The sequence below is a fragment of the Diabrotica virgifera genome, chromosome 9 (assembly GCF_917563875.1).
Source record: "Diabrotica virgifera virgifera chromosome 9, PGI_DIABVI_V3a".
Lineage (NCBI taxonomy): Eukaryota > Metazoa > Arthropoda > Insecta > Coleoptera > Chrysomelidae > Diabrotica > Diabrotica virgifera.
The window spans coordinates 167,714,116-167,736,244 of NC_065451.1; positions in this window are offsets into that span (position 1 = coordinate 167,714,116).

Below are 22,129 nucleotides of genomic sequence, written 5' to 3' on the forward strand. Positions count from 1 at the left end.
TAATTTTGTTGTTAACACAATTCGAAATAATATCATTTATTTGTTAAAATACTTAAATATTTAATTATTTAGTTTATAAAATACATACACAATGTTAATTAATACAACATGAGAAGATATTTTAAATATTTTTGTAAATTAAAAAATGTTGTAAATATTTTAGAATAGAATAGAGATATGCTTTATTGTCACTGAAAATTATACAAATTTTATGGACAAAGCTTAATATAAAGTCATAAAAAATAAATAAATAATATCTAGCAATAACAATAACATATACAATTTTCTGAAATTTGATAAATTGTCAATATAAAAAAAATACAAAAATACAAAATATAAGTTAATAAAGTAAAGAAAAAAAAAACAAAATCGATACATTGCAACAATTTATAGAAATTGCAAAGTGAACATACAACAAAGTAAACTATAGACATAGGAACTAATAAGTTTAAGCTGTTGCATGTGACACCCAAATAGATAAGTTTTTTTATTACATACACATTTTCTAGATAAACTTGCATGTTTTTGGGTGAAATACTGCATATTTATGCACATATTTCGTACCTTTTTATTTGCATATTTGCCTAAGTCTACTCATAAGTAATCACTTACTTATACTTACTTATTTATAGGAGCATAATAAAATAAAAACAATTCTGCAGAAAGTACAAAATCCCATTCGTGGGGCGTGACCACTTTCAATCCAAATGTACTTGCTGAAACCAAACTTACGACTAAAAACTATGTGTCATCGGATATATAAATATACTATCTATAATAGAAAGCTATCTAGCCGCTGTTACCGCTACATGCAAAATTTCCTTATGTTTTAGGAGCTTCAGTATTGTTGGGGTGTACTACACCCAGCCTGTCGGATGCCGCGTTAAAATAATTAGAAATCGCCATTCATATATTTTCTTTCAGTTTATCTCTGCATCTTTTTGTAGCCTTAGCAGTAACCCTGGGAAACAGGTGCTTCGGTGGGCGACCCTGATTACGTGATCGTGTTCAGTGCCCCTAAAACCTATGGAATATCAAAATCTGGTCATTAATATACATACTGATTTTGACATGTTTATGCACTTTTGGATGTATGCACTTTAAAATACAATTATGTATTTCCAAACATTTTTCTATTGTAAACTTCTTTCCTGACGTCAGTCATCCTGTACACAACGTAAAAAGTTGCAAGTCTCTAGGACTCTAGGTGATGTCTTTAAAAATCGATTATTCTGTTGTTTTAAGTTCTAAATGCACTGGTCTAAAAAACTCGAAAGGTGTATTCATAACATTTAGTGGAATGTTTCCGCCAACGCCAATAATGAGTCACTTACTACAAAACTAATTCCACCTATATGAGACAAGAATTCGTGCATTGGTGTGGGTCGCAAACGCACAGCATTACTTTGACTACAAATGAAAACAAATCCTTACTGTGAAACTGCATCTAATTAGACCACTTTTGGTTTATTTAATGTCGGCTAGTATTGTTTCGTGAATACAAATGTCATGTGAACTTAATATTGTGAAATGTTTGCAAACAAATAAAATTATATTCACTATGGAGAATGTGTGCTCAGTCATGCAAGATGGATTTATTTGTCTTTGGAATGTTTTAAACATTAAAATTGTGAAATAATTTCTATTTCTTAATTAAGAACTACAATAATTAAAACGTCGTATTCTGAACGTAAAAGGATTTAATCGATATAGGTACTTTATGAAAATAAATAAATATGAAAAAAATTCTTTTAAGAAACGCTTTTCTTTAGTTACTGAGTGACTGAAATTAATAATATTATAAAAAAATCAACTAAAAAACAAAAAATAAAAAAAAATTTAAACTCGAAGGATTATTCGAAAAAAACTGTTAAACAGATTAAATATGCAAAAATCTCACACATTCGTTAAGAAATTGAAAAAATCTAACACATTCGTTAAAGAAAAGCGTGGGGCGCGAAAAGTAAAACAGTATCTATCCTCAAACCGTTTATTTGATTTTTTCAATTTTTTAACGAATGTGTGAGATTTTAAAACCTTTTTATATGCTTGGCTTGGTTGGTGTCACGGACTCCGCAAATTTTGTAATCCATTTTAAAAATAGTTCTAGGCTACCTAGACACCTGAAATTTTCAGCATAGCTTAGAACTAGCTAACAATGCAATATTTAGCTGCTATTATACAGGGTGATTAATTATTAGTGGGGTGAAGCTCCGTAGATCCGTTATAGTAATGTATAGCGATAAAACTTAATAACAAAAATTGTAGCGAACTTTGAGCTTCACATTACAAAATTAGTTATAATGTTACAGGGTGTTCGATAACATAGTGGCAGACCAAACTTATGTTTTTTTAAATAGAACACCCAACTTTTCGATTACAAAAATATAAAGGTTTGGTATGTTATACGGGGTATTTTCAAAGTTATAACCAATTTTATATGAAAATCGTAACAAGTTTAACTACCTGTATAAATAAAAGCAAGCACAAGGTCCATGGTTTATTGACGTCATATTTTTTTATCTATTGTCTAAAATTTTCGTAAATGTTTGTTTTGCTAATTTTCTTTATATTGAATACAGGGTAAGTCAAAACGCAAGTACATTATTTTCTCAGTATTTTTAAGTAGAAAACCCTGTATTTTATATCATTATCGAAAAGTACCATTACCATACTATAATTTTTGTATAACATTCCCTATGTGTAATTTTATTAGTTTTCGAGATATTTTCATTTTTCAGAGCAAAATTTTTAATAATTACGGGTCTAAACCTTTCCAAATTTTAAGTAAGCCATGACTGAATAATTGTCTATAACTTACAATGTACGATTACTGATTATCAATCTGTAATCAAAGTTGGCTACAATTTTTGTTATTTTATTTTATTACTATCTATTACTTATAACGGATCTACAAAGCTTTATTGACCAATCACACTGTATGGATAAATCGATTTTTTTTTTAATTTCAAACTATTTTAAAAATGTGGCTAATGCAATGATGTTTTAAAGTACGTTAATAAATCGATATCTACAAATTGATGGTGCCCCAGTGGCATTAGACTGCAGATCGAGAGGTCTCCAGTTGGAACCCGGCTGTTGCGTATCTTTTTTAATTGTTTTAATAAATAATTAAAACCGTGATATTATAACAAGTACTTTTTAGTCCTGTCGCCAGGGGGGGTACAACGGCCTCGTTAATTCAGATGGACTTACCCAAATTTTTTTTATGTATTTTGACCCGTAGAACACGAATTTTTTGGGTAACAGTTGATCCGGATGTCGATAAGATTGTTATAGACCAAGAACTTGAGGAATCAAATAACAGCGATTTTTGGCAAAACAAAACAATATTTTGTATTTTTTGGGTCATTTTAAGCAAAAAATATTTCTACAAGTTTTTTAGTAGGATGCACAGTTTTCGAGATAAACGCGGTTGAACTTTCAAAAAATCGAAAAACTGCAATTTTTAAACCCGAATAACTTTTGATTAAAAAATAAAATAGCAATTCTGCTTAGCGCCTTTGAAAGTTCAAGTCAAATTATGTCGGTTTTGATTATTTGCATTGCTAAAAATTTATTGTGTTATTGCTAAACAAAGCTACAAACAACTAGTGCGTGAGTGATGTTTCTATGATTTCTCATTTAAAATCGAACGAGTAGGTAGAATAGGTACTAGTGCAATCAAGACTATTTCTACGTTACATGCGTTAAAACGCATGTAAAAGCACGGGAAACCCTACGTGTTTATAGCTTTGTTAAACAATAAAAAAATAAATTTTTACCAATGCAAATAATCAAAACCGATATAATTTGACTTAAACTTTCAAATGCGGTAAGCAGACTTGCTATTTTATTTTTTAATCAAAAGTTATTCGGGTTCAAAAATTGCAATTTTTCGATTTTTTTAAAGTTCAACCGCGTTTATCTCGAAAACTGTGCATCCTACGAAAAAACTTGTAGAAATATTTTTTACTTAAAATGGCCCAAAAAATACAAAATATTGTTTTGTTTTGCCAAAAATCGCTGTTATTTGATTCCTCAAGTTCTTGGTCTATAACAATCTTATCGACATCCGGATCAACTGTTACCCAAAAAATTCGTGTTCTACGGGTCAAAATACATAAAAAAAACTTGAGTAAGTCCATCTGAATTAACGAGGCCGTTGTACCCCCCCTGGCGACAGGACTATTTTTCTACTCTATGTCATATTATGTATAAGTTTTTAGTTTGTGAAAACTCTCATTATAAATAGCAGTGCGTGAAGGATTTACAGTGTGCGTGAAGAATGTATTTTAAATTTGATTTACTTTTTCGCACTGTTTTTAACTTTCGCGTTGCCATGGTGACAATCCTTAACTTTCGGGTTGTCATGGTGATGACAATATGAGCAATGAATTACAACAAAAGTTTTGACAGTTTTGTGGTTTGAAAGTAGGTAGGATTTTTAAATATAAAAGTTCTAAAAATTGTAGAATAGAAATTAATTCCAGTGACGAAGAGTTACAGTTTTTATATTTGTTTATCGTAGATAAAAAATATTGTATGAAACTGTACGTGAAGTACTTTTTGCGAACTTACGCGATTTATAGCACTCGCTCCGTTGTCGCTCGTGCTCTAAATATCTCGTGCGTTCACAAAAAGTATACTTCACGAACTGTTTCATAAATAACTATTTTTATTAGAGTGTAAGTTTTGGAATTTTAAGCATTATATCGTCAACTCGTTTATCGTTAAATTATTTTATATTCTTTCCTATAAATAATAAAAAGGTTTTATTATAAAAAAGTTATTTTTTATAAAAGTGTAATTATTTGTATATTTAATCTCTCTAACAGTTTTTTCGAATAATTCTTTGTGTTTGATTTTTTTTTTAATTTTTGCTTTTTAGTTGATTTTTTTATAATATTTTTAATTTTAGTCACTCGTAACTAAAGTCCGGATTATAAGCAAGGCAGAAAGGTCAAAATAAGCACTTAAATAAGCAAAAAATGTCGCAAAATAAGCAAAGAAAGGTTCAAGAAAAAAAAAACCTGTAAGTAAACATGGATATAATGATATAAATATAAATAAAGGACACTAACATTAAATTAGGTATATTTATTTTTAATTATGGTATTATTAGATAACATTTTTTATTTTTATTTATTATTTATACATATGACCTGGCCTCTAGTGACTAATCCAGGTCGTTTTTTCCTGATGGGATTACAGATATTTTTTTTTTTATATTTTTACATTTTTTACTCAACTATTAAATCTATTTTTACAATAACAATTTGCCATAATCTCTTAATTACGTATAACAAACAAAAAATAAACAATTTAAAATATTTTTGGTACTATCAACTCCCTTCTAAGTTATAAAGACAGTCCCTCTATTTTCAGAAGAGAGTTGGTAGTTTTTTTTTTTTTTATTTATTTATTTTTATGAATTATGTATTGAATTATTATTTTTATTTATTTATTTTATATTGAATTATTATTATTATAATTGTAAATATCTATTTTTGAATTTATATTTTATTTTATTTATTTTAACTTTATCTTACTTAACTTCATCAGGGTTGGATTATTGGTTGTCTTCTTCTATTATTATAGATTTCTTGTTGTTTTTTAGATATTATTTGTGTGAGATTGTTTAATATTTCAAAATATTCTTCATTTTGTAATATATCTCTTATTTCAATTCTTTCTAATCTTCTTCTCATTTCTCTGTGTTCTTCATTTTCTATAGTATTTTCACAATGTAACACTATATGTTCTGGTGTACCTAGTTCTCCACATTCACAATATGCATAATCTTTTAAGTTAAATCTTTCCAAATATGTTGGGTACGGTCCATGTCCTGTTAAAAAGTGTATTAAACCTTGTTTTGGATTAAAATAATTTGGAATGTTTTCTAATATTGGTATAAAATTGTATAAACGTCTAGATTTTGTTGAATTTTCCCATTCATTTTGTCTTTTTCTATTTATTATTTCTTTTAATTCTCTTTTATTTCGTATATCTAATCCTATTATTTGTATTATTTTTTCATATCTTTCTTTTTTTAGCCAATAATTACATGCTCTTTTTTGTGTTTCTAAATGCATTGGCATTACTCCAGTTAAAACTGTGAGTGCCTGTGTTGCAGTTGTTCCAAATGCTCCCGTCATTCTTACAAGAAATCCTCTCTGAGCTCTATTTAATTTTTCTGCGTTTTTTTTATTTATTAATCTATGTGCCCATACACTTGAACCGTACCCTACAATTGATGCAAGTATTGTACTTAGGTATATTCTCATCTGTCGGAACGAAATTCTATATTCCTTCTGTGCTAGACTAGCAATGCTATGCATGATCTTTGTTGCCTTTTCACAGACACAATTCATGTGTTTTTTAAATAATTTTTGTTCGTCTATTATAATACCTAAATATCTTGTTTCCATTTTTCTTTTTATTGTTTTCCCTCTAATTTTTATAATTGGATCTCTTTCTAAATTTCCTTTTATTAAACTATATGTTGTTTTTGAATCTGATATTGTTAATTTTACTTTATTCATCCAATCATTTACTCTTATTAATACTTCATTTGATTTATTTTCTAATTCTCTTCTTGAGTTTGCATCTATGATCAACAACAAATCATCTGCATATGCTATGCTTCCAAGCACTTCAGGATCTATAGTCAATTGTTCCAACAGTTCCTCTAGCATTACATCCCAGAACATAGGTCCACAAACTGATCCTTGTGGACATCCTTTTGTGATATGTTTTGTCTTTTTTCCTGTTGGACAGCTTAGGCTTGCATATCGGTCTTGACAGTAGTTTCTGAGACTTCCGTACAGATTCTTTGGACATCTCATTCTTCGAAGTCTTTCAAAGAATGACGGCCACCAAAGATTGTCAAAAGCCCCAGACACGTCTATAAAGATCATTAAAACATACTTTTTTATGCTTTCGTTTACTATTTCAAATACTTTATTTATTGCATCTTCTGTTGATCTACCTTTCCTAAAACCATACTGACCAGGATGTAATCCAATTTCTGTTCTTATTTGATTTAATTTTTTACATAGTAATTTTTCTTGTAATTTTCCCATTGTATTCAATAAACATACCGGTCTATATGATTTCGGTAAGGCAGGATCTTTATCTTCCCCTTTATGTATTATTATAACTTCTGCTTGTTTAAAATTATTGGGAAACCTTCTTTGTCTAAGACATTCATTATATAATGATGTTAGTACTGGAATTATTTGTTCCGACAATGCTTGAAGTATTTCAACATGAATATTATCCGGTCCAGGTGCCTTCTTTCTTTTCATTTCTCTCATACTTTCATATACTTCTTCTTCTGTGAATTCCTCTATTTCTCTTTCTTCTTCTATTTGGTATTCTTGTATCATTTCTTCTCTTATATTTCTTTGTTCTACTGTTTCTCCTTCTAATTTATCTGGAGGTAATAATACATTAAGTAATGTTTCGGCCGATTCTTCCCAACTTTCTGTAAATGTTCCATCTTCTTTTTTTAAAGTAGAAAGCATTGTCGGACATCTAATTTTTTTAGAAACTATTTTATATGGTATTCCCCACATATCTAATTCTAAGTGTCTTGATACGAAGGTTTCCCAACTTTTAGCTTTTGTTATTTTTATTTCTTGTTTATATTCTTGTTTTAGTCTTCTATACTCACCTAGAAGGATTTGCCTCTCAAGATAGATACCACATCGTTGATATCGCTTTCGCGCACATCTAACTCTGCTTCTCATTCTTGTGAGGTTTTCCTTCCAGGCTGAGTTTTTTACTTTACTATTTTCTTTTATTTTTGGTATTGCTATATCCATTGCTTTTTTAATTTGTTTGGTTAATTCTTTTGTTGCAATATTTATATTAGATCCCCTTTGTACCAGACAAGGTGGTCGAAACTCAGACTTTAATAGTTCATAATTTGCTTTACCTATATTGTATCTTACCGAAGATATTTCCGTATTACGTGGATTTAGGTTATTAAGATTGAAAGTTATAAGGTTGTGATCACTTATTGTTGCATGCTCCATCACTTTCCAATCCTTAACTAGGTGTGCTACTGCAACATTTAATATTGTTATATCTATATTGCTAGCCGCACCAGCTCTGTTTTGAAAAGTTGGTGGGTTTCCTGGTTTATTGTGTACTATCAACTCTAGTTCATTAATCATATCTTCTACTAATAATCCTTTTTGATCTGTTTGAGTTGAATTCCACAATATTGATTTTGCATTTACGTCTGCTACAACTATAACTTTTTCCTCTCTATACGTTATAAATATAGCTCTTACCTTTTCCACGTATTCATCAATATCTTCACAGAACTGACAATATAGGTTAGCTATGATAAATTTACCTGCTTTTGTTAGCAATTCTACACAGATACAGTGTCGATCACTAAATTGTTTTAGAATTAGAAGTCTCATATTTTTATTGAATAATACGGTTACCGCCATTGGATTTTCTCCTATGCTTGCACATTGTGCATTAATTGGCATGTGTTGAATTTTTCCTAGTCTTGTGTATGGTTCTTGAATGCAAACCATATCAAGACTATTTTCTTCTGCTGTTTTTCTTATTTCATGTAGTACTGTGATACTTCTCATACCATTTATTTGTCCTATTTTTATATTGAATGTTTTGTTTGTCATTAATTAATTTGGTTTGTTTTTTTTTTTATTAATTTCATTTTGGTTTCCGTGTTTATTAGAATCGAATAAATTTTCATTTTTAGTATTTTATCACCATATCTGTGTATTTTATTATTTTTAATTATTTTATCTGAGTTTATTCCCTCTTTTCTGATACAATAATTTTTATTATTTTTAAAGTATTTTTGTTTTATATTATGATTTATATGTTTTGTATTTTTAGCATTTAAAGTATGATTTTTTGTTCTCATGACTCTGTTTTTAACCATTGCATCACATTGGTTTTTATGTTTTTGAAATTTTTTATTTTTTATTATATTAATTTTTAATGTTGTAAAATTTAATTTTAATTTAATTTTAATTTCAAATTTAATTTTAATTTTCATTTTAATTTTAATTTTAATTAAATTTTAAATAATATTTATGTACCATAATCTGTTTTTTGAATTAGACGATTTAAAAGTAGAGCATAAGTTGTACAATTTTTATTTTCTTTATTACATTGTTTTCCTCTGTGTTTGCAAGGTATGCATACCTTTGGCTGTCCTGTTTTATTACAATTTTTTCTTTCGTGATTTTCACCACAATGGTTACATGTTGTTTCTTTATTACAGTGTTTGCTTACGTGTCCTAGATCATTACATTTATTACATTTTGCTACCACTATGTAATCTTTTGTGTTTACACTTGTAAAACCAACATATGTTTTATTTATTATTAATTGTTTTCTTATATCAGGTGACACTTCTAATACATAATGTACCGTAGATTTCTCTCTTGGTCCTGTCTTAAATTTTAATTTACAATTGTTTGTAAAGTCTTCTTTTGTTATATTTTCAAAATTTTGAGTATATATTTTATTTAATATAATTTCTTCTTTTTCGTTGCTTGGTAAATCATACATTATTACTAGTGGTTTTCTTTTTTTTGGAAGTTCACATTTAAATTTTTCTTTTATTTTTTCATTATTTTTTATTTTTTCAATGTCTTCTAGTGTTGGAGTTTCAATTATTAATACTCTTCCTGATGTTCTCATTTTGTTTATTTTTAATTTATTTTTTTCTGGATCTAGAACTTTCGTAAGTTCTTCTTGTACTTTTCTTCCAGTTTGTGCTGTTTCACTTGTTATAAAAAGAGTGTTTATTTGTTTTTGTGTCTCTATTAGTTTTTGATTTTCAGTTTTATTATTTATTGGTTTTGATGTTATTGCAGCATATGTTTGTTTCGTTTCTTGTGTTTGTGTTATTTTTCTTAATTTTTCATACTCTATTCTTTGTTTATTATTTTCTTCTTTTAATATTTTTATTTGTCCTTCCATATTTCCATATTCCATTGCTAATAACATTATTCTATTTTTTAAATCATCTTTTCCTATTTTACTTAATCTTTTACCTATTTCCATTTCACCTTCAATGAAGTCAAGTAAGTCTTTAATTTTTGTTTTAGTATTATCAATATTTTCATTCAAATTTATATTTAATTCAGTATTATTTATATTATTATCTACAATACTATTATCTAATATTTCATTATTATTATTTTGAGATACGGTATTAATACTAATTCTAAAACTATTTTCAATTATGTCATCTATTTGAGATGAATTACCTCCAAAAGAAGTAATTTTCTTTTTATCTCCCATTTTTTCCACTTTTTTACCTACAATATCTTCAGTGTGCTCTTAGCCCTACCACTGAGCTTATTGTGGGAGGACCCCGACTTATGGCAGTGGGGTGGTTGCCCGCCCCCTAACCACGTGGAGGTGGCAGGAGTACTAACTACTAACACTAAAGAAATACAGGATACATACACAGATGTTCTTACTAAAATAAATAGAAATGTTCTAACCTATTTGAATTTGGATGCCTGTTATAAAATCCTCCTCCATGGGGTTAACGTTTATATATATTACAACTAGTTGATGGGATCATCAAGGAGAGTTCGTTTCACACTTTCGTATGATTTGAGACCGTTAACGGGATTCTCTTAACGGGATATCAACAGATTTTATTAAAGTTTTGACGTCTATTTGTGTCACTTCTTCAGTAAGAGCTTCACTGATTTCTTGAACACTAACAATTTTTACCTTTATCTGGATATAAATGTAATCCTTTATATTATGGTCAATTAAATCACTAAAAAAGGATACTAAACGAGACCAAATAAAGATTTTGATATCTTTGTTTATCACCATGTACTAATATAGTTTTCTTTCAGTGAGGAATTCACTATTTCTTTGCGTAATAATAATTACTATATATATTTTGATATAAATATATTCTCATGCACCTTTACAGCTTCCAAAGTAACTAAAAAATCAATTTTTTTCTAAAAAACTTTTTATTATTAGATAACAATAAGCAAATAAAAGATTACAAAAGTGTTATTAATATAATGAAAATAGAAAAATAATTAACATAATAATATATTTTTTATTTATGGCCATTAGCATAAAAATAATAATATGTTTTTCAAAATTTTCTTGTAAAAAGCTATGTCTTCTATCTGTATACATACATATATTTATACGTAGAAAAAGTTCTTTCAACATCTACAGATGTGATTGGTGCGTATTTAAATTTAGACAAATATGAGGGAGGATACTGAATGATTAGGATATTCTCCGAGAATTGTTTCTGACAGAAGTATTTTACAACGATATAATAAAGTTGGGCTGTCTGCAAACAAATATTAGTTTATTACATAAACAGGTATAACGATGGGTTTTCTCTTTTATCTCCTAGGCCTAAGGGATTAAAATTCTTATGGTTTATTGAATTATTAGAGTTTTATAGCTACTTTATAGAATTTTGCTTAAGACAGGAAGTACAAATGAAATTTAACTATAGTTTATCATACGAAGTAAAATAAACAAAGATAAGCAATATATCTTCAAAATAAGCATTTTTGCTAAAAATACTAATTGCAAAATGCTTATAATCCGGACTTTACTCTTAACTAAAGAAAAGTGTTTATTAAAAATGTTTTTTTAATTTTTTTATTTTTTACTTTTTAGTCTTACACTTTTAAAATATTAAAATATATCGTCCTGTTAAAAAAAAGGGTGTATATATTATAATAGACACATTTTTTTGCAGCATCTATTTCAACATTTGATACATATTGTTGTACATTTTCTGTAATTTCTTCATACATTTCTTAAATCAAAATCATTATTTACACCTAGTACAGTTTTCGCAGTCTTTCCATCTCTTCTAATGCTTTACTATTTCACGGTGTAGACCCTGTTAATTTTCACTCCATCAATTAAAGGTTCGTAACAAACTTTGAATTAATTCGCAAAAACGAATTCTAATGTTAATTGTAGCACGAAACGTCTCTACCGGTGGTTTTTCTAAGACTACGTTAAAAAGGCGAATTTTTTTATCTGAGTTTTGGTTGAAGTTTTGTTGCGTATCGTATTTAAATTCGAGAGGAATGAGCGCCGATGTTTATATAAACAAAGATATGAGCGTTCAAGATCGTCACCGCTTAGGATGTTTATAAACATGATGTACAAAAATGAAAAGTAGTGGGAATCGGCAAAAAATTTGAAACTTTATTGTGTATTTATGAAGCATAACGTAAAAAATTAACGTAAAGAGTAAAATTATATAGAGTTCATAAAATTATTATCTACAATCTGTAAAAGTTTCAAGTTTTTACATTGTAAAAAACAGGAGAATTTAATCATTTTTCATTAAAATCTTTTTTTTTTTATTTAAAAAATAAGTAAACATAAAAAAAACTTTTATTTACTATTCGTGTGTTGTTATCACAAATGAATATTATTAATATGTTTGCAAATTTTTATTCATTTGCATTGACGAAAATGCAGTCAACTTAACGTCTAAAGATTTGACCTAAACGATTGAACTAAAGAAAAGCATTTGATTATACACTAAGCATCAAAATTAACGCACCACCTTTAAAAAAATGTTTGATATCTTGTATTTCCTAAACCTCTTATCCGATTTGAGTGATTTTTTTAGAATGTTATAGCTTTGTTCTTTAAAAATATCGATGTAAGAATATTGTTGTCAGACACGTAAGTGCCATTGTATACAGGGTGTAATAATGATAGTGTGTTTTATTTCTCAAAGTTTGGAACACCCTGTGGAATATTCTAGCGTATATAAAATATTGAAATTAAAACCTTACTGTAGCCTTGGGATTTCTTAACATTGTGCTTTTTGATTCATTCGCCTATGTTGGATAATAAAAAAGTTAGGTACTTTAATAACTAGCCATGTTATTCATCAATACAAGTGCAATATCAAGTTTCTTAATAAGTGCGACAAACTTTAAGGGGTAATTCTGAATGAAAAAATAATGACCGTTTGCTTTATAAACATATGTCTGCAAATGCTTTGTTTCCGAGATACGGGATGTTGAATATTTTCTGACAAACTGAGAATTTATTTATTCCTCTAAAACTGGTCGACTTATGCAAATGATTTTTGGTAGGTTTTAGGAGGTAGTTATTGCGCATTTTTTGACATACAACTAAAAATTTTATAGTCACCATTGGCGTGCATACGGGTATAAATATTTTAGATACATCCCACATGCACGCCAATGGTGAATATAAAATTCTTAATTATACGTCAAAAATGCGTAATAACCACCTCTTAGAACCTACCAAATTGCATTTGTATATCTCAACCGGTTTTAGAGCAATAAATAAATAGTCAGTTTGTAAGAAAAAATTCAACATCCCATATCTCGGAAACGAAGTATTTGTAAACATATGTTTATAAAGCAAACGGTCACTATTTTTTCATCCAGAATTTCCCCTTAAAGTCTGTCGCACTTAGAAACACCCTATATTGATGAATAACATGGCTAGTTGTTAAAGTACCTAACTTTTTTATTATCCCACATAAGCGGATTATCAAAAAGCAAAATGTGAAGAAGGTCTAAGGCTGCAGTAAAGTTTTAATTTCAATATTTTATATACGCTAGAATATTCCACAGGGTGTTACAAACTTTGAAGAAAAAACACACTATCATTTTTACACGCGGTATACACTGACACTTACCTGTTTAGCAATAATATTATGACGTCAATATTCTTGAAGAATAAAGCTATAATATACTGAAAAAAATCACTAAAATCGGACAACAGGTTTAGAAAATACGAGACATCAAAAATGTCCCACTTTTAAGGTGGTGCGTTAATTTTGATGCTTAGTGTAGAAAGGGTCTAGCTGCCTAAAGGCATGTATCCACCATGTTCGCGCTTCTCTTGTGCTCCTGCAACTGCTTCACATAGTGGATACGTTGGAGCTCCCGGATCGTGCAACAGTGCGTGCTCCGCATCGGCGCTCCAATCGGTGGCGGTTAATATGTAGAGAAGCGCACCACGTATCTATTGCATCAGTTGCAGGGAGCGCGGCGCGTAAGGGTTTCACGAACATAGTGGATACGTGCCTTCAGATGAAAAAAAATGACTTCTTCTCCTTCTTCTTATTCTTCTTCTCCTTCTCCTTCTCCTTCTTCTTCTTCTTCTTCTTCTTCTTCTGCTTCTTCTTCTTCTTCTTCTTCTTCTTCTTCTTCTTCTTCTTCTTCTTCTTCTTCTTCTTCTGCTTCTGGTAGCACTACAACCCGGGGTGGGTCTTGACTGACTGCCCAACTCGCTTCCATCTCGAACGGTCGTCCATGATAGTTGGGTCAGTGGGTAGCCCCATTGTGCTTAGATCTGACCATATGTATATTGTCTCTCCATCGCATTCGTGGGCGTCCTAAGGGCCTTCTTCATGCGGGGGCTTCCTCTCAGATCAGTTTGGTAAGGCGGGTATTAGGAAGTCTATGGACATGGCCAGCCCATCTTAGAGGCTGAGATTTAATTTCTTTGACTATGTCACTCGTCCTACACATCTGCTTGACCTCAGTATTTGTTCTCATTCGGTATTGGTTGCTATTAGGGTCGTGATAAGGTCCAAAGATTCTTCTGAGAATTTTTCTCTCAAAACATCTAAGTTTTCTTTCAATTAATTAAACTTAAACTAATATATGGAAAACGAAAAACATATCCCTCAGACCAACTTTTTCATAAAACTCAGGTTCTTGATGTTCGGCAATTGTACTGCTTAGAGCTACTTAAAAATAGTCATAAAGATAAAATTCCTCTCAAAGTAAAAGTGTCAAATTATGAAACAAGAAAATTGAATGTCGAATGTCTTCACACTTTAAAAACAATCACGCAACGGTCAATTAAATATTTTGCTCCAAGAATATACAATCAATTGCCCATAAATTTTAAAAATATCAAAAATTTTTGTTCGTATAAAAAATTAGTTACTGCTTGGGTGAAAGAAAACAGGAAGTTGTGTAACAATTTAATAAATTTAAATTATACTAGATAAAAAAACATAGAAATTAGATTAGAAACTAAAATAAAATAGCGATGTGTAAAAAAACAATAAACATAAACTTGCCAATATCAGACAGATTAAGTCAACAAGCATGTTAACTCTTGATTTGAATAAACGTATATTATAATTAATTGCTTTGGTCAGAGTCCACGTCTCACACCCATACATGAGCACCGCTCTATTCACTGTTTTGTACATATATTCTGATATCGGATTCTCGTGTTACTAGGCTCTTAGATTTAATAGTATTGTGTAAGCTATACATACATCTGTTTGTTGCCTGAATTCTCCCTTTAAGCTCTTCCGTGATATCGTTATCTGCAGTGATTGTTGCTCCGAGCATTGATTAATAACTACATATAGAGGAATATTTATAATCAATGCTCCGAGGTATTTAAAACTCTCCGCCCTTTCAAAGTTATATGGGTCTATCGTAACATTTTCTCCTATTTTATATCCTGCCTTTTGTCTGTTGATGCACATGTATTTGGTTTTCTCTTCCTTTACCCTTAAACCAGTTTTCTTTGCCACTACCTCCAATTTACTGAAAGTTTCCTTTACATTGGTTGTAGCGTTTAAAAAACCAGTGAAAATATGATCTTTAGATTTGTATAGATTTTACAATCCCTCTCTAAGAAGTCCAAATTTTTTTATTCAGTTTTTTACTTAAATTCAGATTGCAAGGAATTTTCTAAAACCGCACCTGTATACATCTACAAAGTATTGCGCACATTTCAATGTGTTAAAAGATTCCTGTTTATTTGAGACGCAAAAACAGAATTTGTAAGAAGTTTTGACAAAAGTACAGTTCTAATGCGTAGATGAACTTTCTAGAAGAAATGTTGAAAATCAATTTGATTGGTTTGTTTGAATTTGGTACAAAGATCGAAGCTCGTAATTGGCTCTGAAGAACGGAAGCCGGAAATTGCGTAGTGACAGGATCAAGGAATTTTGGCAGGAGACGGAGAAGAAAGCGGGCATTCTTACAATGGTAGTGAATCAGTAAACATCGATAGTCAGTAACCGGCTTTTTTGTGACGCAAAAAGAATTTCCAAGTAAATGGGATCTATCAAAGTTCTTCTGTGTTGTTGTTAAGTAGGTGTACCATCAGTTTGATGGTGTAGCAGTTCCTTTTTTGATGGTAAAAGTGTAATATACGCTTTGTAAAAATACTGCGTATGTATTTATGAAAGCCGGCATAGTACTAATATCGTAGTGATGAATTAAACCCAAGCCTCCCGTCTCCTGGATTAGAAAACCTATTTCCCGAGGTAAATAAGCAAATTTCTTTTGTTTTATGGTATTTTCATGGTATAATGGTATATGGTGCAATCAGTAATTTTCCATTGACATTTTCCCCTTCGAGTGACGTATGAACTACGTACGTGCTGTCAAGTGTCATGTCAAGTTTCACAATGGTGAAGTTTTGAATTTTAAGGTATAGTGACTTTTAATAATTATAAAATTCTCAAACTAATAACGTTAATTTCTTTCAACATAAAAAAATAAATCTTTTTGGAACTTAAAATACAAAAATGAAAAAGTAAATTGTTGAACAGAACAACGAATAATTTTGCTTCCATCATTAAAATATTATTGTAAAGACATAATTGTAAGTTAATGTTAAAATCCTTTTTGAAACCTTTTGAAATAGTTAAAAATAAAAGATTTACGGAATGATATTTGACAGGTGACATAGTTGTTGTTATTTTCAATAATTAAGTACTACGAGGAGTAGTCAGTAATTCTTTAATGTAAACATTGTTCCCTGAATGAATATAAATTTTTGTTTTAATGCAAATGCTATAATATATGTCATAATTAGGTCAATCAGTCAGTTATACAAGTCATAATTAAGTCAGATATCAAATCCTCAATGCAATAATATTATTGTTTATCTTTTGGTGCACCATAACCTATGTTCAGAAAGTATGATGTATTTTTTTACAGGTAATCTTTTATGTAATCTGAAAGTTTTGTTATCTCAAGGAATAATTTTTCAATAAATGCCATAACTGTGTATTTTGTCCTGTTTATTTACCGCTAACCTATTGGCAAAATTTTAACCACAAACTTTAAAAGCTTTTTAGAGTCAAATTTTAAGATGTTGGATGATCATAGAAAGTAAAACTCCTGGTAAGGCGCCCTAACAAAATATAGCCAGGATTTATATTTAACACCCCAGGATATCTGTAAGTACCCTTGTTTAAATTTTTGATAGTAGTAAATATTCCCTAATCCCTAACTTCTTCTTAACGAACTCACAACCTTAGCTCTCCAACCAAAACACGAGCCGCCGTAGCAAAGTAGTTTTTAGAAATATCCCCTAGTTTTCTCGACCCTTTTGTATTTAAGCAGTATCTAAATTTTCCAAGCTTTTATCTTCCCCCTTATTTCTAAGTGCTACAAAATGGCGCCCAACGTGGGGACGATTCATTTTTCTGCCTCTTTCAGTGTCCAGTTGTGCGCTACAAAATAGCACCCTCAGACGTGAGGCCAGTCTCTTTTCACCCCCCAGTCATATCGTTAAGTTGTTCCCAAGCAGTTTACATTTTTTTAGTTAGTCCCAACTGTTTTTCAACTTAATTTCCTCTCCTTGCCCCAGATTTGAGACCGATTCTACTATCACAACCAGTATCGCAACATAGTTTAGCCCAAGAGCCCCTACATTTTTTTAACGTTACGAAGTGGTATAAAATTTTCAATAGGATGTGTAAATATGTACTCATTGTAGTGTATTAACATTGTTTTTATGTATGTACTTATAGTAGATGTTAATACAGTACCCATGGTGAAAGCAATATTTAAATTTTTTTTTAAAAAAAGTATTGATTGTATAGACAAGTAGTCTATATAAGTAGCGCTGAACATTCCAATATTGAAACTATTGATAAAGTATAACATTTTAGTTGTATTTGTGCATTTATTCATAATTGATTAACAATTTTTTACAGAAAAACTTGTTTTTGTGATTTTTTTGTTCGTCATTTGAGTATATGTGTATAGTCTGTGTAGTTTCCGTTTGAGTTTTTAGTCCCAATGTTGTCTAGTTGTCCCATTATTTTTTTTCTCAACTAATCTAGCTTTGTCAGTGTCATAAAGATACCAAAGGTTAGTTGGAGTCTGTCTGTGAAGTAGTTTGAGTGTATCCGTGAAGTAAAGTAGTTAGTCAGTCCAATTACTATTTGTCTTTCCCTTCTTGTACCAGAATAGATCACAAGTGTAATACTCGTGATAAAGGAAGTGTGCTTAGTTGTCTAGGAACACTCCCATTAGTTATCGGAACAAGAACCGTCGTTGGTGTTATCCCGTGTAAGCTCATTCGAGAAGCAAGTTTCAATATTGTTTGTGTTTGTCTATCCCTGTTTTGTCTGAAAATATTTGAGTCTGTTGTTTCCTGTTTGTTTTGTGCACCCTTGTGTTATTCCCTGTTAGTCCGTGTCAGTGGTGGAGTGTGAATTTTTTGACGAATAGTTTATTGACCCCTCTTTTGTTTATTGAGTGATTGCAGACCAAGAGCAGAAGTTGCAACAAAGTCAGTGAGGTTAGGATCTGGCTGCGTGAGAGTGCAAGTGAGGTTTGTGTTCGTTTAATAAATAGAAACGGTTTTTTGTCCGAAAGTCATACTTTCTACTATTCCCTTTGGTCTTTCCCCTGTGTGTTGCTTTCACCCCAGTTTTAAAAATGAAGTCTACCCAAGTTAATGATCTGAAAACCGATGAGTTATCTTATGAACTTTTCATAAGAGGTTTTAATGTCCAAAATAAGACTGTTGAAGAAAAACGTAAGTTGTTGAGAGGTCAGTTAAGTAAAGAGACCATCTCATCTTCCATTGATTTGACTAAAAATGTAGTCGATCCTGATCAAGAGTTGCCTACAATCCAGTCAATATTAGCAGATTTGCAAAGTATTGCGCGGGCAATGAGTGCACAGTCATCAAAGGCTGACTTTGCTCGTTTCAAAACAAGGTCCAGTCATCTGGATTTCAGATTGGAAAATTTCCCTGATAATGTAGAAGAAGCTATAAAAGAAGTTATTGACAACTATAAGATGGATTTATTGATGTTGACTGGAGATGTCTTAGAAAAGGAAGAGACATCTGACAATGTGTCCGTCCCATCGACTAGTGGTACAACTTCAGTCCCCGTTGCCCCTATTAGTTCAGTTTCAGCCCCTATTATACAAATTTCAACTCCTGTTAGAGTTTCTGATTTGAATATCAAATTTAATGGTGAGAGTAAAGCCCTTCCCACATTTTTAGAAAAAGTAAGAGATTCTGCTAGATCCAGAAATATTTCTGATGATGTCCTGTTTAGATCAGCTTTTGAGTTATTCGACGGAAACGCTGCTATTTGGTATAGGAGTGTTGGAAATACAGTTAACAGTTGGAATGAGTTGGTAACCCTTCTCAAAACTGCTTTCCTACCCCCAGATTATAATGATAATCTCCTTGATGAAATTAAAGGTCGAAAACAAAAAAAGTCTGAGTCAATCACTATTTATTCCGCAATCATGGAGAATCTCTTTAAACGTTTAGAAGAGTACCCGTCTGAAGCCCAACGAGTAAAGATTTTAAGAAAAAATATTTTGGTGGATTATATTCCACTCGTAGCCCTTCAAGATTTTCCCACTGTCGAAATGTTAGTCATAACTGTTAAACGTTTGGAGCAAAATGTTTTGCCCCTGCTTCAAACTACAAAAGGTCTTGCTGGTATTTCATTAGAGGATTCAGAAAAACCCCAAGAGAAGCTTCAGGTACTTGATAAACAAGACAAGCCTGATAACCCCAAAGGAGACAAACGAGAAAAGCAAGATCGTCCCTTTAAGAAATCCAAGTCTACGCAGAGAAATGAGAGACCCAATCCTCCAGTAGATACTGATGAAAGACATCAGTCTTCTTCTTCTTATCCACCAGAAAGACATCAGTCTTCTTTTTCTTATCCACCCCACAGAAATCAGTCTTCTTATCCACCTCCGTTGATGCAATCCCCTCCCTATCGACCGTATGGAAATCAGTCTTCTTCTTATCAACCTCATTCAATGCAACCCCCTCCACAACCCTACCAAACACATGACAACCCTAGAAAAATTATTTTTTGTTTTACTTGTGGTAAGCCCAACCACATTTCTCGCAATTGTACAAACAGAGAAATGTCTTGTTCTCGTTGTGGTAATAAAGGAGTGAGAACGTCCTCCTGTATGTGTCAAAAAAAACTAGGTAGTGTGCAGCCAGTCGGCAGTTGCACTCCATATAGAGTTAAGCCCGACAAATTCCCCCAAAACATACTTAACCCTCTTTTTGAAAAGAAAGGTTGTGACAGTCGTCCTCATGTTAGTATTTCTATCTTTTCTAAAAACTTTGTCGCCCTCTTAGACAGTGGTTGCACCACATCCGTAGTAGGTGCCGCTGGAGTTAAATTTTTGGATTCCCAAGGAATTAAATATAATTCTACTCCCTGTAAACACGTCTGCTTAGCAGATGGTTCTCAAAAATCAGTTGTTGGTACTATTGATCTTCCAATTGAGGCTAATGGTGTTTCCCAAGTAGTGAAATTTCTTGTCGTACCCTCCGTTCCCCATAGTTTTATTTTGGGAAGTAACTTTATGCATAAATTTTCAGTGTTGTTGAATTTTAGAGATGGAACATGGCATTCTTCCCAAAAGGAAGAGAAAACAGAAACTTTGTATTCTGTAGACTCATTTTCTCCCACTGAAAAAAATTTAGTAGATTCCACAGTCGCTTCTTTTGAGGAAATTTCTAGTTCCAAGTACATTGGAAGAACCAATAAAATTGAAATGGTTATTGACACTGGTGATGCAAAACCATTTAAGAAAAGACAATATCCTTTATCCCCATACATGAATAAAATACTACATGAAGAGTTAGACGATATGTTACGATTAGGAGTAATCGAACCAGCCCAATCCCCATGGTCAAGTCCTGTATTATTAGTAAAGAAAAAGTCAGGTGAATATAGGTTTTGTTTTGATGGTCGTTCATTGAATGAAGTCACTGTTCATGATACTTATCCTTTACCCCAAATAGACAGAATTCTTTCGTTGCTTAGAGGAGCTAAATGCATTAGCTCCATTGATTTAAGAAAAGCCTTTTGGCAAATCCCGCTGCATCCTGACTCTAGGAAAAAGACAGCCTTTAATGTTTCTGGTAGAGGTTCCTTTCAATTCACTTCTGTTCCCTTTGGTTTGTGTAATAGTGCACAGATTCAACAAAGATTAGTTGATGCTATCTTTGGCCCTGAATTTGAACCCTATATATTCTGTTATTTAGATGACATCATAGTGTGTACCCCATCTTTTGAAGAACATATCCGATTGTTGAAAATTATAAGAGATAAACTGAAAGAAGCAAACTTGACCATTAACATCGATAAGTGTGATTTTTTTAAATCTGAATTGAAGTATCTTGGTTATGTAGTTGGTAACAATTCCCTTAAAGCAGATCCTGAAAAAATCTTAGCTATGGTTAATTATCCCAGGCCATCTAATTCTACTGAAATTAAAAGATTTATAGGTATGTGTTCCTGGTATCGTCGTTTCATTAGAGATTTTTCCAGTTTAGCCTCCCCTATTAATGACCTCCTTAAAGGTCATAGAAAGAAAAAACAACCAGTAGTTTGGACTAGTGAAGCTGAAAAAGCTTTTTTGAAAATTAAAGAACTCCTAATTTCTGCCCCTATCTTAGCCCAACCCAATTTCGAACTTCCCTTTGTAGTGCAATGTGATGCATCTGACACTGGTCTTGGTGGTGTCTTGACTCAAACTATTGATGGTGAAGAAAAAGTTATAGCTTATGCAAGTAGGTCCCTTTCCCGAGCTGAAAGAAATTATTCAGTTACAGAGCGAGAATGTCTCGCAGTGATCTTCGCTATCGAGAAATTTCGAGGTTATATTGAAGGAGTTAAGTTTTCGGTCATTACTGACCACCATTCACTTCTCTGGTTGAATAAACTGTCCAATCCTACAGGCAAATTAGCCAGGTGGGCTATGCGCCTAAGACAACATACCTTCGATTTGATTCATAGAAAAGGAACATCCCATTTAGTCCCTGATGCTTTATCTCGAGCTCA